Source organism: Staurois parvus, unplaced genomic scaffold (genome assembly GCF_062004578.1).
Source record: "Staurois parvus isolate SC_StPar_1 unplaced genomic scaffold, SC_StPar_1.0 ptg000244l, whole genome shotgun sequence".
In the NCBI taxonomy this organism is placed as follows: Eukaryota; Metazoa; Chordata; class Amphibia; order Anura; family Ranidae; genus Staurois; species Staurois parvus.
In genome coordinates, this window is record NW_028318040.1 from 1842791 (window position 1) to 1855241 (window position 12451).

General features: G+C 37.8%; 1 protein-coding gene across 7 annotated transcripts in view; it reads right to left on the reverse strand.

Annotated features, from left to right (window-relative positions):
• The window catches only part of NPNT (nephronectin), a 151189-nt gene that overhangs the window by 99509 nt on the left and 39229 nt on the right, over positions 1–12451 (reverse strand). The window lies entirely within an intron of this gene.

Here is a 12451-nt window from a genome sequence, read left to right on the forward strand (position 1 = left end):
GGCCTTTGATTTTATCCAAGTCAACCTTAAGCTCTGCTCCCTCTTGGCACCAAGTACATCCCCACCACCTTGCCAGTTAGCCTCTTAAATCTCAGAATTGAAGCTGTAGTGTTTAAAATTTGACTGATGGTGGGTGTGGCATGGTGTTAGGAAAGGTGTGCTTTAAAGAAAACAGAGAATATACAGGTGCATCTCAATAAATTAGAATATCATCAAAAAGTTAATTAATTTCAGTAATTCAATTCAAAAAGTGAAACAATGCAGACAAGCTGAAGGCCGCTATCAAAGCAACCTGGGCTTCCTTAACACCTCAGCAGTGCCACAGGCTGATCGTTTCCATGCCACATTGATGCAGTATTTCATGCATACTATACTGTACATGGACATATCTTTCAGTAAGCCAACATTAAAAATCTTTTTTTTTTTTATTGGTCTTATGTAATATTCTAATTTTCCAAGATAATTAATTTTGGGTTTTCACTAGCTGTAAGCCATAATCATCAAAATTAAAAGAAAGAAATGGTTAAAATACATTCTGTGTGTAATAAATCTATGTAATATGAGTTTCATTTTTTTAACTGAATTACTGAAATAAATTAAATATTTGATGATATTCTAATTTATTGAGATGTACCTGTATGGTGGTTTTGTACATATTTTGTTTATTATGGTCAAGGCAAAAATAATGTAATTTAGTTTTTTTATTTAGATAAAAATTAACCTCACAAATAAAGCAGACTCAACTCAGCATCATTCCAATCCTCCCGTTTTACTTTGGAGGAGGAAGCAAGCAACTTTTACTCCCGGTGCATGCTCACACTTCCTCATTCCTTGCCTAGGCAAGGAAGACATAGCCTTCGGCCTGCCTGTTCCACCCATAGCCTTATGAAAATGCATTTCACCCATTCTAGGAGGCTTCGGGATGGTCTCCATGCAGTTCATCAATCTTGTGCATGTACAGTGACACTTCAGGAGGGGACCAGCACTGAGAGATCAGGAAGTGACAGCTGGCTTCCAAATCCAAGGTGGCACAGAAAAAAAGCTGCAAAGGCTTTTGGTGCTAGTAAGACTAGTAATTACTGTCAGGATCCCAGCAATTCCTGGACCGGCTCTGTGATGTCAGCTAACAGCAGGCTTCGGTCTGCTGTTGGTGGAATCTTGGTCACAGGAGTGCAGATCTAAGGGCATCCCTATGACCCACAGGAGAAGTATAGCCAAAAGAGCTTTGGCCATACTTCTCCTTTAACCCTGCAAAGCACTGGGTAATGCACACAAAAATGACATTTAGCAACTTTGATGTGCTTCAGGTGTCTTCAACCTGCTATAATAAAAAGGATCCTGAGAATCTGCGTTGCCTCACTCTTGCAGAGACATGATTTGACATATGGTTTTCCAATACAAGAGTGTGAACCAGGATTTAGGACTCTAAATAGATCTTTGTAGTGTGTTAATACGTGTTATGTCAGGCGCTAATGTATTGCATTAAGGCAACCCTTTGAAATGAATTGGCTGCCAATGCACCCTAACATGACCAAAATAATTTTTTGGTACAGTAATACATTGCAACACAGTAACGCATGCAAGTGTTACTGGGTGTAAATGAACACTTCAAGTTACTGTGTCCTTTACTATAACACTGCAATATTTATACACAGCTTGAATCTTGCTGTATTGCTGAATGCAAGGGTTAAAGCAGAATTCTGAGCTTTTATTAACTATGTATAAAACACTCCCTCCCCCACTTAACGCCTATACTAACTTGTGTAAAAAGATGCATATTCTTACCTATTTTCAAGCCACTCTAATGCAGTCGCATGATTGGCTCCCCTGCGTCTGGCAGCGGATGCTGCAGGGGAAAAGAGGGGGCACCGACAATGGATGAGCCATAGTAAGCCTATGGATGATATCATTATTAAGGAATTACCAACCATTTTTTGCTGGAGATCAAGTGACTGGACTGAAGCAGCCTGTAAACAGGTAAGTATGTACTTTTTTTTTTGACACAGGTTTAGTATACAGTGGGGAAAATAATTATTTGATCCTCTGCAGATTTTGTAAATTTGCCCACTTACAAAGAAATGAAGGGTCTATAATTTTTTCATAGGTGTATTTTAAATGGTAGAGACAGAATATCAACCAAAAATCCAGAAAAAACACGATACAAATGTTATAAATTGAGTTGCAGTTCAGTGAGTAAAATAAGTATTTGATCCCCAAGGAAAACATGGCTTAGTACTTGGTGGAGAAACCCTTGTTGGCAAGCACAGAGGTAAGACATTTCTTGTAGTTGGTTACCGGGTTTGCACACATCCCAGGAGGGATTTTGTTCCACTGTTATTTACAGATCTTCTCTAAATCTTGGCAACTCAAAGTTTCAGCCCCCTCCATAAATTTTCTATAGGATTAAAGGTATGGAGACTGGCTAGGCCAGTCCATAACCTTAATGTGCTTCTTTTTGAGTTACTCCTTTGTTGCCTGGGCGGTATGTTTTGGGTCATTGTCATGCTGGAAGACCCATCCACGACCCATCTTCATTGTTCTGGAGAGAAGAAGGTTCTCTTCCAAAATTTTACAATACATGGCCCTGTCCATTGGCCCCTCAATATGGCAAAGTCAGCCTGTACCTTTAGCAGAGAAACAGCCTCAAAGCATAATGTATCCACCTCCTTGCTTGACTGTAGGGATGGTGTTCTTAGGGTCATAGTCAGCAAACACAGTGATTCGAGTTAATGCCAAAGAGCTCAATTTTGGTCTCATCTGACCACAACACTTTCTCCAAATCCTCCTCTGAATCATTTAGATGTTTATTGTCAAACTTCTGATAGGCCTGTACATGTGCCTTCTTGAGGAGGGGAAACCTTGTGGGCGCTGCAGGATTTCAATCCATGGCGGCATATTGTGTTATCAATGATTTGTTTGTGGCTGTGATCCCAGCTGCCTTAAGATAATTCACAAGCTCCTCTCGTGAAGTTCTGAGCTGATCTCTCACTTTTCTCATGACTATCCTTATCTCGTGAGGCAAAATCTTACATGGAGCTCCAGACCGAGGGCGATTGATGGTTATTTTGTATTTCTTCCATTTGCGAATAATTGCTCCAACAGTTGTCTCCTCACCAATCTTCTTGCTGATGGTCTTGTGGCCCATTCCAGCCTTGTGCAGGTCTACAATCTTGTCCCTGACACCCTATGACAGCTATTTGGTTTTGCCCATAATGATGTCGAGGTTTGAATGGAAGAAAGAGATTCTGTGGACAGGTGTCTTTTATACACATAACGAGCTGTTGTTAGGAGCACCTTCCTAAATTGACAGGACTAATCTGTGTATCACATGAACACATAGCCAGTCTGTGGGAGCCAGAATTATTGTTGGTTGGTACTTATTTTACTCACTGAACTGCAACTCAATTTATAACATTTGTATCATGTTTTTTCTGGATTTTTGGCTGATATTCTGCCTCTATCATTTAAAATACACCTATGATAAAAATTACAGATACTTCATTTCTTTGTAAGTGGGCAAACTTACAAAATCTGCAGGGGATAAAATAATTATTTTCCCCACTGTAAGTGTTAGGAGGGGTGTGGAAGCATCCAGAATCCTAATTTAAGTCACAAGTCTTGACTTGAAATGCAGGTTGGGATGTATTTTAAGTTTGTGCCCAGGTTTGTTACCCTGGGACACCCCAGAGCACATACCTCAAGGTGCCCATTATCAAGGTGTTTCTGAATATTGCAGCTGTATAAAAAAGTCAGATCCTTTTTAAAGTGAAACACTCATTTTGGCTGTAGTAAGACTAAGACTACCTTGACTGTTTTATGAAACTGTCTATGATCTTCAGAGATTATCCAGCATCACTAGCTGGGGCTTAACAATGGGCTGTATTTTCAGTTTAGAGTTCACTATCACATTCTATACAGAATTCTCCATACATTCTAATAAGGAATCTAGTTATGGGCAGGTGACACAGCATTTCCACATTACTCGCCCTCTAGGGGATTCTTTACTGAGGCTATACATGGTGGATTCAGTTTTGGAGGTAACATTTGAAGCTCATCTTTAGAAAGAATCTGAAATGTTACAAAACCATTGTACAGTTAAAAATAATACATACACTTACCACCTGTATTGTACAGAGTTGATAGCATTTATATCAAATATCACACATATCAATCTACTTTGACATTCAGTAATATAACTCAGTGCAAGCAGTGCTATGCCATTCATTTTAATAATGTATAAATGTAAAGTAAAAGTGCGACAGAATGAAATGTGCACAGTAACTAATTTGCACTTCAAAGCAGCACAAGCATTTTAATAACAGTATGCAACAAAAGCAATTGTGATAAGCCAGCAGCCACATGCAGCAAGCAAAGCCCCTCTAGCAGTGCCCACACACCTTCTGTGCTTTAGGGGTTATTATGATGCTCTGGCTCATACTGTGTGACATGTCCCAGACATAGCTGTGCCCTTGATAAACACAGAGCATGGTTAGATATCACAGTCACATGTGCTTGTCTTACATCTATATGTGGTTATAATGACCAATAAACTCAAGTAAACAAAACAGATGCTTGAATAATTAACACTAAACTATCACACAAGGCAATCCAACATTGGACTTTTGTTATTCAGCAGAGTGGCCCAGTACAGAAAAATTTCTATGGTCTGATTTTAGCATCAGCAATTAAGACTTTATTAAATGTCCTTCTCCCCACCATCTCTTTTCCTGTAAGCCTCCTTTATTTCTTAAACATGAATATTAAAAGCATATACATATTCAGTGCTGTACATGCCTTAAATATACACATCAGAGCAGCAGGCATTGCCATCCGTACTGCAAAGGATGATGTGAGTGTTTAAAAATAATTAAAGCACAATTAAACCAATTATATGTGTTTGTTTAGCATACACAGTTATTGAAGCATGCTCCCATTATGAGTTTTAATATTCATCAGTTCCCATTTCACTCGTGTAAGATCGGCAGATCATGAAACACAGTTGGTATGGTAAAATCTACGAAGTTTATAAAGAAGTGTTCTTAAATGTCTATTATTTATGATTAGAAATAAAAGGTTAATTATCTGCAGATCATACACAGCCAAGAGCAGTCTAGAGCACACACCTCTCCTCTGTGTTATGCGTGCTGTGTCATGTATCGTGTCAGCTGGCTTCAACTTCAACAAGCTATTTTTGGCCAAAAAAGTTTCAAATAATGTTTTCAATCCTCAGTTCATCTTTGCGCAATGAAACTGTATCGTATGAAATAAGTATTCCAGGGGTGTGCTACAGGCAACAGATTACAATAATATTTTTTTACACATGTAGATAAAGTATCAAACCCCCAAAGCACAAGGCAGTCTTTATCAAATTGGGTTTCAAAGTAAATATTTATTTCTTTAATGTGATGCAAAGTAAATTTACAGCTTATAAGTGTAACACACGTGTCAAGACATGAAGTAAGCTACTGCAAAGGGCCAACAATGGCTCCTAGGTATGTAAGCTCGTAAAAGGAAACCTGTCATAAGAAAAGCATGGAGGCTTCCACTGCTGACGCCTTCTAAAAATGCTGGTTGCCTGGCTGTCAGGAAGACTGCCTGGTTGGAGTTACTGACCCTGAACAAGGATGCACACTTCTGTCTTTTCTACAAATTTCTTTCTCTGCATACTTATTCCAGGTCAGTCACTAACAGGGTATCTCGTAAGTATGATTTTTATGTAACTTAGTGAAATGATAAACTCATCCATCAGTAAAGCTTATCTGGAGTACCCAACATATTTGTTTGGATAGCAGAGCTTAGCCTGACAGAAGAAAAACAGCACAGCTGTACTGCAGTGCTCATGGCTAACAAGGAGAATGCTGAAAATAGAAGCGAGCAGAGACAGAGAAATGAGCACATCAGTGTACTGCTTCTCATTTCACTGTACAGTCTCAGGTTTGTGAAGGGCCAAAATCTGTAAGGCCCCTTTCACATATAGTCAATTCCAAATCACAGCAAAATGCACAATGCAAGTTTGGGTGCCATTCACCCTGAATGGCACCCCAGACACAGCACAATTTTGGCGCAATTGTAAAATCATGCCTGGCTCAGGGTCAAAATTTGTTCACTGCTCTTCTTTGGAACAACAAATGTGCATAGGGCAGCCCATTCATGTGAACAGGCTGCCCTATGCATGACACACGTTTCACTAGTGGGAATTGTGAACCTGTGAACAGGGCCTAAAAATGCCATTGCAAAATTAGGCCTATTGCCCTAGACAGCACTAGATGTACTAAGATAAAAATTCTTTGAAAGGTAAACCATCATTTTATATATGTACAGTTGTGCTCAAAAGTTTGCATACCTTTGGAGAATTAGTAATATACAGTATGTACCATTTTTAAAGAAAACAAGAGTGAACAGGCAAAACACATTTATTTTATTTCTTATGGGATTCATATTCAACTGAAGGTCATAACAGAATGGCTGCCCATTCGTCTTGGCAAAATTAGTCCAGGTCATGCAAAGTTTTTGGTTGTCTTGCATGAACTGCATGTATAAGATCTCCCCAGAGTGGCTCGATGATATTAAGGTCAGGAGATTGTGATGGCCGCCCCAGATCCTTCATCCCTTTTCTGCTGTAACCACTGAAAGGTCAACTTGGCCTTGTGCTTAAGGTCGTTGCTGTGCTGGAAAGTCCAAGAGCATCCCATGTGCAGCTTTCATGCAGAAGAATGCAAACTGTCTGTCAGTATTTTCTGATAACATGCTGCATTAATCTTGTCATCAACTTTCACAACTTTCCCCAGTGCCTTTAGAGCTCACACACCCCAAAAACATCATTGAGCCCCCACCATGCTTCACAGTGATGATGATATTTTCTTGTCGCTAGAGGCCTTGCTGACCCCTCTCCAAACATAGCACTTATGGTTCTGACCATAAAGCTCTATTTTGATCTCGTCCCTCTAGATTACAGAGTGCCATAAGCTGTGAGATGTGTCAAGGTTTTGTCGGTCATATTGTAACCGTGGCATGGGCGCAGTAAAGGCTTCTATCTGGCAATTAGGCCATGCAGCTCATTTTTGTTCAAGTATTGTTGTATTGTGCCACTTGAAGCAACCACACCATCTTTTTCCAGAGAAGACTGTATATCACCTGAGATTACCTGTGGGGTTTTTTTGTATCCCGAACAATTCCTCTGGCAGTTGTGGTTGCAATCTTTCTTGGTCTACTTGGTCTTGGTTTGACACAAGAGATCCCTGAATTTTATACTTCTTAAGTGATTGAACAGCATTGACTGGCATAGTCAAGTGTTTGGAGATCTTTTTATTTCCCTTCCCATCCTTATAAAGTTAAATTACCTTGTTACACTGGTCTTTTGACAGTTTTTTTTCTAATCCCCATGGTTCATTATCTAGCCTGCTAATTGAATCCACTTGAGAGCTAACAAACTCAATGACTATTTATACATAGACACTAATTGTAATTTAAAAAGCCACATATGTTTGAAATTAATCTTTACATTTATTTTAATCAGTGTGTGTCACCTTGTGTGTCTGTACCAAGCCACATATCCCAGGGTATGTAAATGTGATCAGGGCCATTTTGGTGATTTCTGTTAAAATTGTGATTTAAAAAGGAGCCAAACAACTACAGTATGTGATAATAAATGGCTTTATGTGATCACTATCCTTACCTAAAAGACAGTTTTTTGGCATGATCAGTCATATTTTTAATATCAATGCCAACGTTTCACGATTTCTGCCAGGGTATGCAAACTTTTGAGCATAACTGTATTTCAATTGTTTATTTAGTTGTTTGCCTGGGGTTGAGCGTTAGGCTCGATATGTTCAAATGCATCTAATTTCCCCATCTTATGTGTGGTTAATGCTTAGGCCAAGCAGTTTATTCTTCCCGTTTATATGTATATTTTAGGGAATTTATATCCTGCTTTGACTTTAATACTTGCATGTTTTCCAGCACTACATTTCAGTTTAAATAAATCTACAAATGAAACCTTAAGCTTTATTGCGTCAAAATGGTTACTTTATACTGGTTTGTTTATACGTTTACAGAGAGCTGACCTCTAAATGTAATGCCTCTTGCTGAGAAGGATTTCACACCATTCATTTAGAGAGAGCTGATCTAATTCTGAACTTTGTTGAGCATAAATAGAAGTCAATGAATTGTGATATGGCTTTTATAGTGAAAAGAGATTCATCAACGGTTAGGAATGTACAGTTCATATTTACCTCGGTGTGCTTGATTTGTGAATATAGCTCTGAATTAGGAGGCCATTCATTTTTCTTTTTGTATGAATTTGTGTTTGCTTATAAGAGTTTTGAATTGCTCCACTACTTCTGCCAGTAACTCCCCTCTTTACCACCCAAGCATGCAGAAAGCAAGAGATCTCACTACATACAGTTGTGTTCAAAATAATAGTGTGTTGAAAAAAGTGAATAAAGCTCAAAATCTTTCTAATAGCTTTTATTTCCATACACACAAATGCATTGGGAACACTACACATTCTATTCCAAATCAAAATATATCAAATTTGTGTTGTTCCTCTAAAGAAAATTGAAGAAAAGTGAATATTAAACTGTTCAAAAAATAGCAGTGTTTGTATTCTTCTTTACAAACTCAAACATTCACTATATAAACTGAAAAATGTTTGAAGATTTTGCTTTTCTATGAATCACTTAATTAATATTTAGTTGTATAAGCACTGTTTCTGAGAACTGCTGTACATGGCGTCTTCTAATTGTAACAGTACTCACAGGTAACTTTAGACCTTCTTTGATTTTCCTGGAGCTGATTGTTGGCTGAGTCCTTGCCATTTTGGCTATTCTTCTATCCATTCGAATGGTAGTTTTTAGCTTTCTTCCACGTCTTTCAGGTTTTGGTTGCCATTTTAAAGCATTTGCGATCATTTTAGCTGAGCAATCTATCATTTTCTGCACTTCTTTATATGTTTTCCCCTCTCCAAGCAACTTTTTAATCAAGGTACGCTGTTCTTCTGAACAATGTCTGAAACGACCCATTTTCCTCAGAATTTCAGAGAGAAATGCACTGTAACCAGCATGTACAACATTTGCTGCCTTCCTTCCTTAAATAAGGGCAATAATTGCCACCTGTTTTTCAAAGAATGAATGACCTCACTAATAGAACTCCACACTACTATTATTTTGAACATGCCCCTTTCAACTAGTGATTCAATTACACAGAATCAGCAGCACGCATGTCATGACTGTTGGGTCTGTTGGATTTCTATTACTCTACTACACCTGCTAGTAAATTATTTGCCATGTAGAAATATAATTTCTACCAAAAACAGTGATTGATCAGGTTAGTGATATCTGACTGCTATTATTTTGAACACAACTGTACACTGTCTGGGGCTTTACATAGGAACCCTTATATTTATAGCATGAACAATCACTTTCATGTTTAAAGTCTTTTTTTCACTCTAGAATAATCTCCAACTACCTGAAAAGTCACTCTAAGGTTTTTTTTTTGGACAAAAGTTAAGACAAAAGAAGCAAGTAAAATATAGCAGTTGATTTACTAAAGGCAAGTAGACTATGCACTTTGCAGAGTGCAGCTGCACAGTGCAAGTACAGTTACTCCAGAGCTTAGTAAATGAGCAGAAGCCCTTCTGACTTCCATCATCAATCATGTGCAAGCAAAAATGCAGGGTTTTTTTTTTTCCTTGCACATGAATGGGTTTGGGATTGGGTTGCAAAGTGAAGCTTTACCTCATTTATTAAGATCTGGAGCAACTGCACTTTGAAAACTGCAGTCTATTTGCATTAAGTAAATCAACACCATAGTGTGTTTTTGCATTGCCTTATCTTGCTTTTGACTTGGCTTATGATTAAAGTTGAACTCTGCGCTAAAATTTAATTTTCAAAAAATGTCCCACAAGAAAAAATAATTTAAAAACAAATGTCCCTCAGGTGTTGAAACAAGAAAGCAGCTCTAACTGTAATACTCATCTTTAATCCAGAATTGTCCCCCACATACCTTTTATTGGCCATAAGTTGTCCTCAGTCCTTCTTGCCTACAAAATGTCCTCAGTCTTCCAGGTTGAATAATGCCCAGTATCACTTAACCAAGAAGACTTTGGCCTCTATGGTGAATGAAGGGTGTCTTAGCAATGCCCCCTGGGAGGTCACAACATGCCACCCTTAGTTTACTGTGCACTGGTACAGAGAGTAACGCTGACTTCATCGCATACCAATCTGTATCAGTAACGACCTTCCAGGCATGGAAGAGGCAAAGATGAAGATGCTGGCCCTGTGACCAGCTTGAAGATTTCAGATAATGCAAAAAGTGTAAGAATAAAAAATAGCATGAGATATAGCCAGCAAGGGCCATCAGCTGGAGAGGTGCTTTATTAAGAAGGGAAGCATGGAGTTGACATTGACTTAAATTGTTTCTAAATAGCATTGGGCTGCTTCTAAAGATACTTTAATCACTTTGATGGATCTTTAGGCTTTTGAAAGTTTTTTTTTTTTTATTTAAAAGATGATTTTTTACTTCTTTTTTATTTTCCCATGCACAAACATGGGGTGGTCTAGTCCGACAAATTAATGCATGTACTGTAACTCTTCAGTCTTCTTATGGTCTGTTTTGACCACATTTATTGTTTAGCAAGTTTCATAACTTCATACCTTTAGTATATATTTTTTAATTCAAATACTGTGTTTAAAATGTAGGTCTCGGTATGCTTTACCTGATTACATTGGTAGTAGCTTAACTTTCAAGTTATGAACATTAGTGAGAACATTACTGGAAATCTAACCAAAGCTGCATAACAAAAAACATACATGTTCATCTAATTGCTATGATAAAATATAGCTTTTAACACACTGTGCAATAGAACAAGCATTTCCACAGTGATCGGTGTGCATAATGGTTAGTAAATTGGTGAAGTGGTATGTACAACACTGTATTATTTATATATTGAAAGAAATTAAAACAATCTAGCATGATAGTGAGTTCATGAAGTCTATGTCATATACACCAGGAAAATCTGAATCAGCTGGTTTTGCTGCTGGCACCTCAGCTCTGTTTGTTTTTGGCTAAGAGACCAGGAATTATGAGCACCAATCTTGGCAAAGGGTGGCTCCATATTTCAGCTAAAAACAAGGTAAGCATGGTTTTGAAGGGGTTAATTTGGTGTCAAGATTGGGTTATGTGTAAGATCAGAATTAAGATTAGGGTGAGAGTATAGATTTTAGGGTTCTGTCTGTGATAAAGGTTAACTTTAAGGGGTAATGTTAGGATGAGTGTTAGAGTTGGGTTAAGGTTAAGTTTTTAAGTTAGGTTCAGGGCTATGTGTTAGTCGAGGACTAGGCTTCAGGTGTGAGGATTATCCTAAGGGTCAGGTTGCAGTTAAGGAGTTTAGGGGGAACGTTTTTAATTTCTCTCACTGTAGTGTGCTGAGAACTTTTGGCAACAAAAACAACATACCAGAAAATCCTGTGCAATTATTGGCCAATATGCCAGTTCTGCAGAGAACAATACTGCTTATGTATATATAAATAATAAAAAAAACACATTGTAAAATCTGTCAAAGACCTCATATTAAGATTTTATTATTTCAAAATATTAGAACCTGTCAAATGTGGATTTGTATATATCCCTCAACCTTAAATTCAACACAAGGGATAAGAAAATGCCATTCAACCAAAATCCAATGAACTGTCTAGAGTAATCTGGATGTCACAAAAGATTAATGGCTGACTCCACATACCCTTCAGCAACAGAGGTGTTAAAGGACCATTAAACCTAGAATGTAAGTTGCCACAATATAGACAAGCTGCAGAAAACATTCATACATGTATATATAAAGGTTATATGGATATAAAAATGTTTGAAATACTTTGAGTGTTTGGGAATATACTCTTTTGTACATACTAAAGACTTCCTGACAGCTAAGTTTTTCTCTGAAAAAAAAGTCCCATCAAACAATAACCCTCACTAAGCTGGATAATACATGTAAACACAATGTCAAATACTTGAAATATTTGTTGAGGAATGCACAATTTAAATCTACAATTGTGAATGTTACCTGCACCTTTGTATGTCAGCCCCTTATATTTTAGGTTTAGTGATCCTTTAGAATGGGCATGGATCCCCTACATTTCCTTCACAAAAACTTGCGCATAAGTACCAAGCAAGGCTACTTCAGAAAGCATTTCCATACACATGAAGCTATTATACTATGAGAAGCTTCTGTGTTGGGAAATGCCTTGTAAAATATACCTGTTCAGTAATTATGGCTGCACAACCATTATACTTGAGAGCTGGACTGCTAAAGCATCTTTACAAAACCAACATTGGTCAGGAAGAGTCATTTTAAAACATCTGCACGTGCAAAAGCCCACGTTAAATAAGCCTTGCTATAATATATGGAAGCTTATATTAGATATTTAAAAAGCCCCTTTTACATGGCATAGAGCCCCAG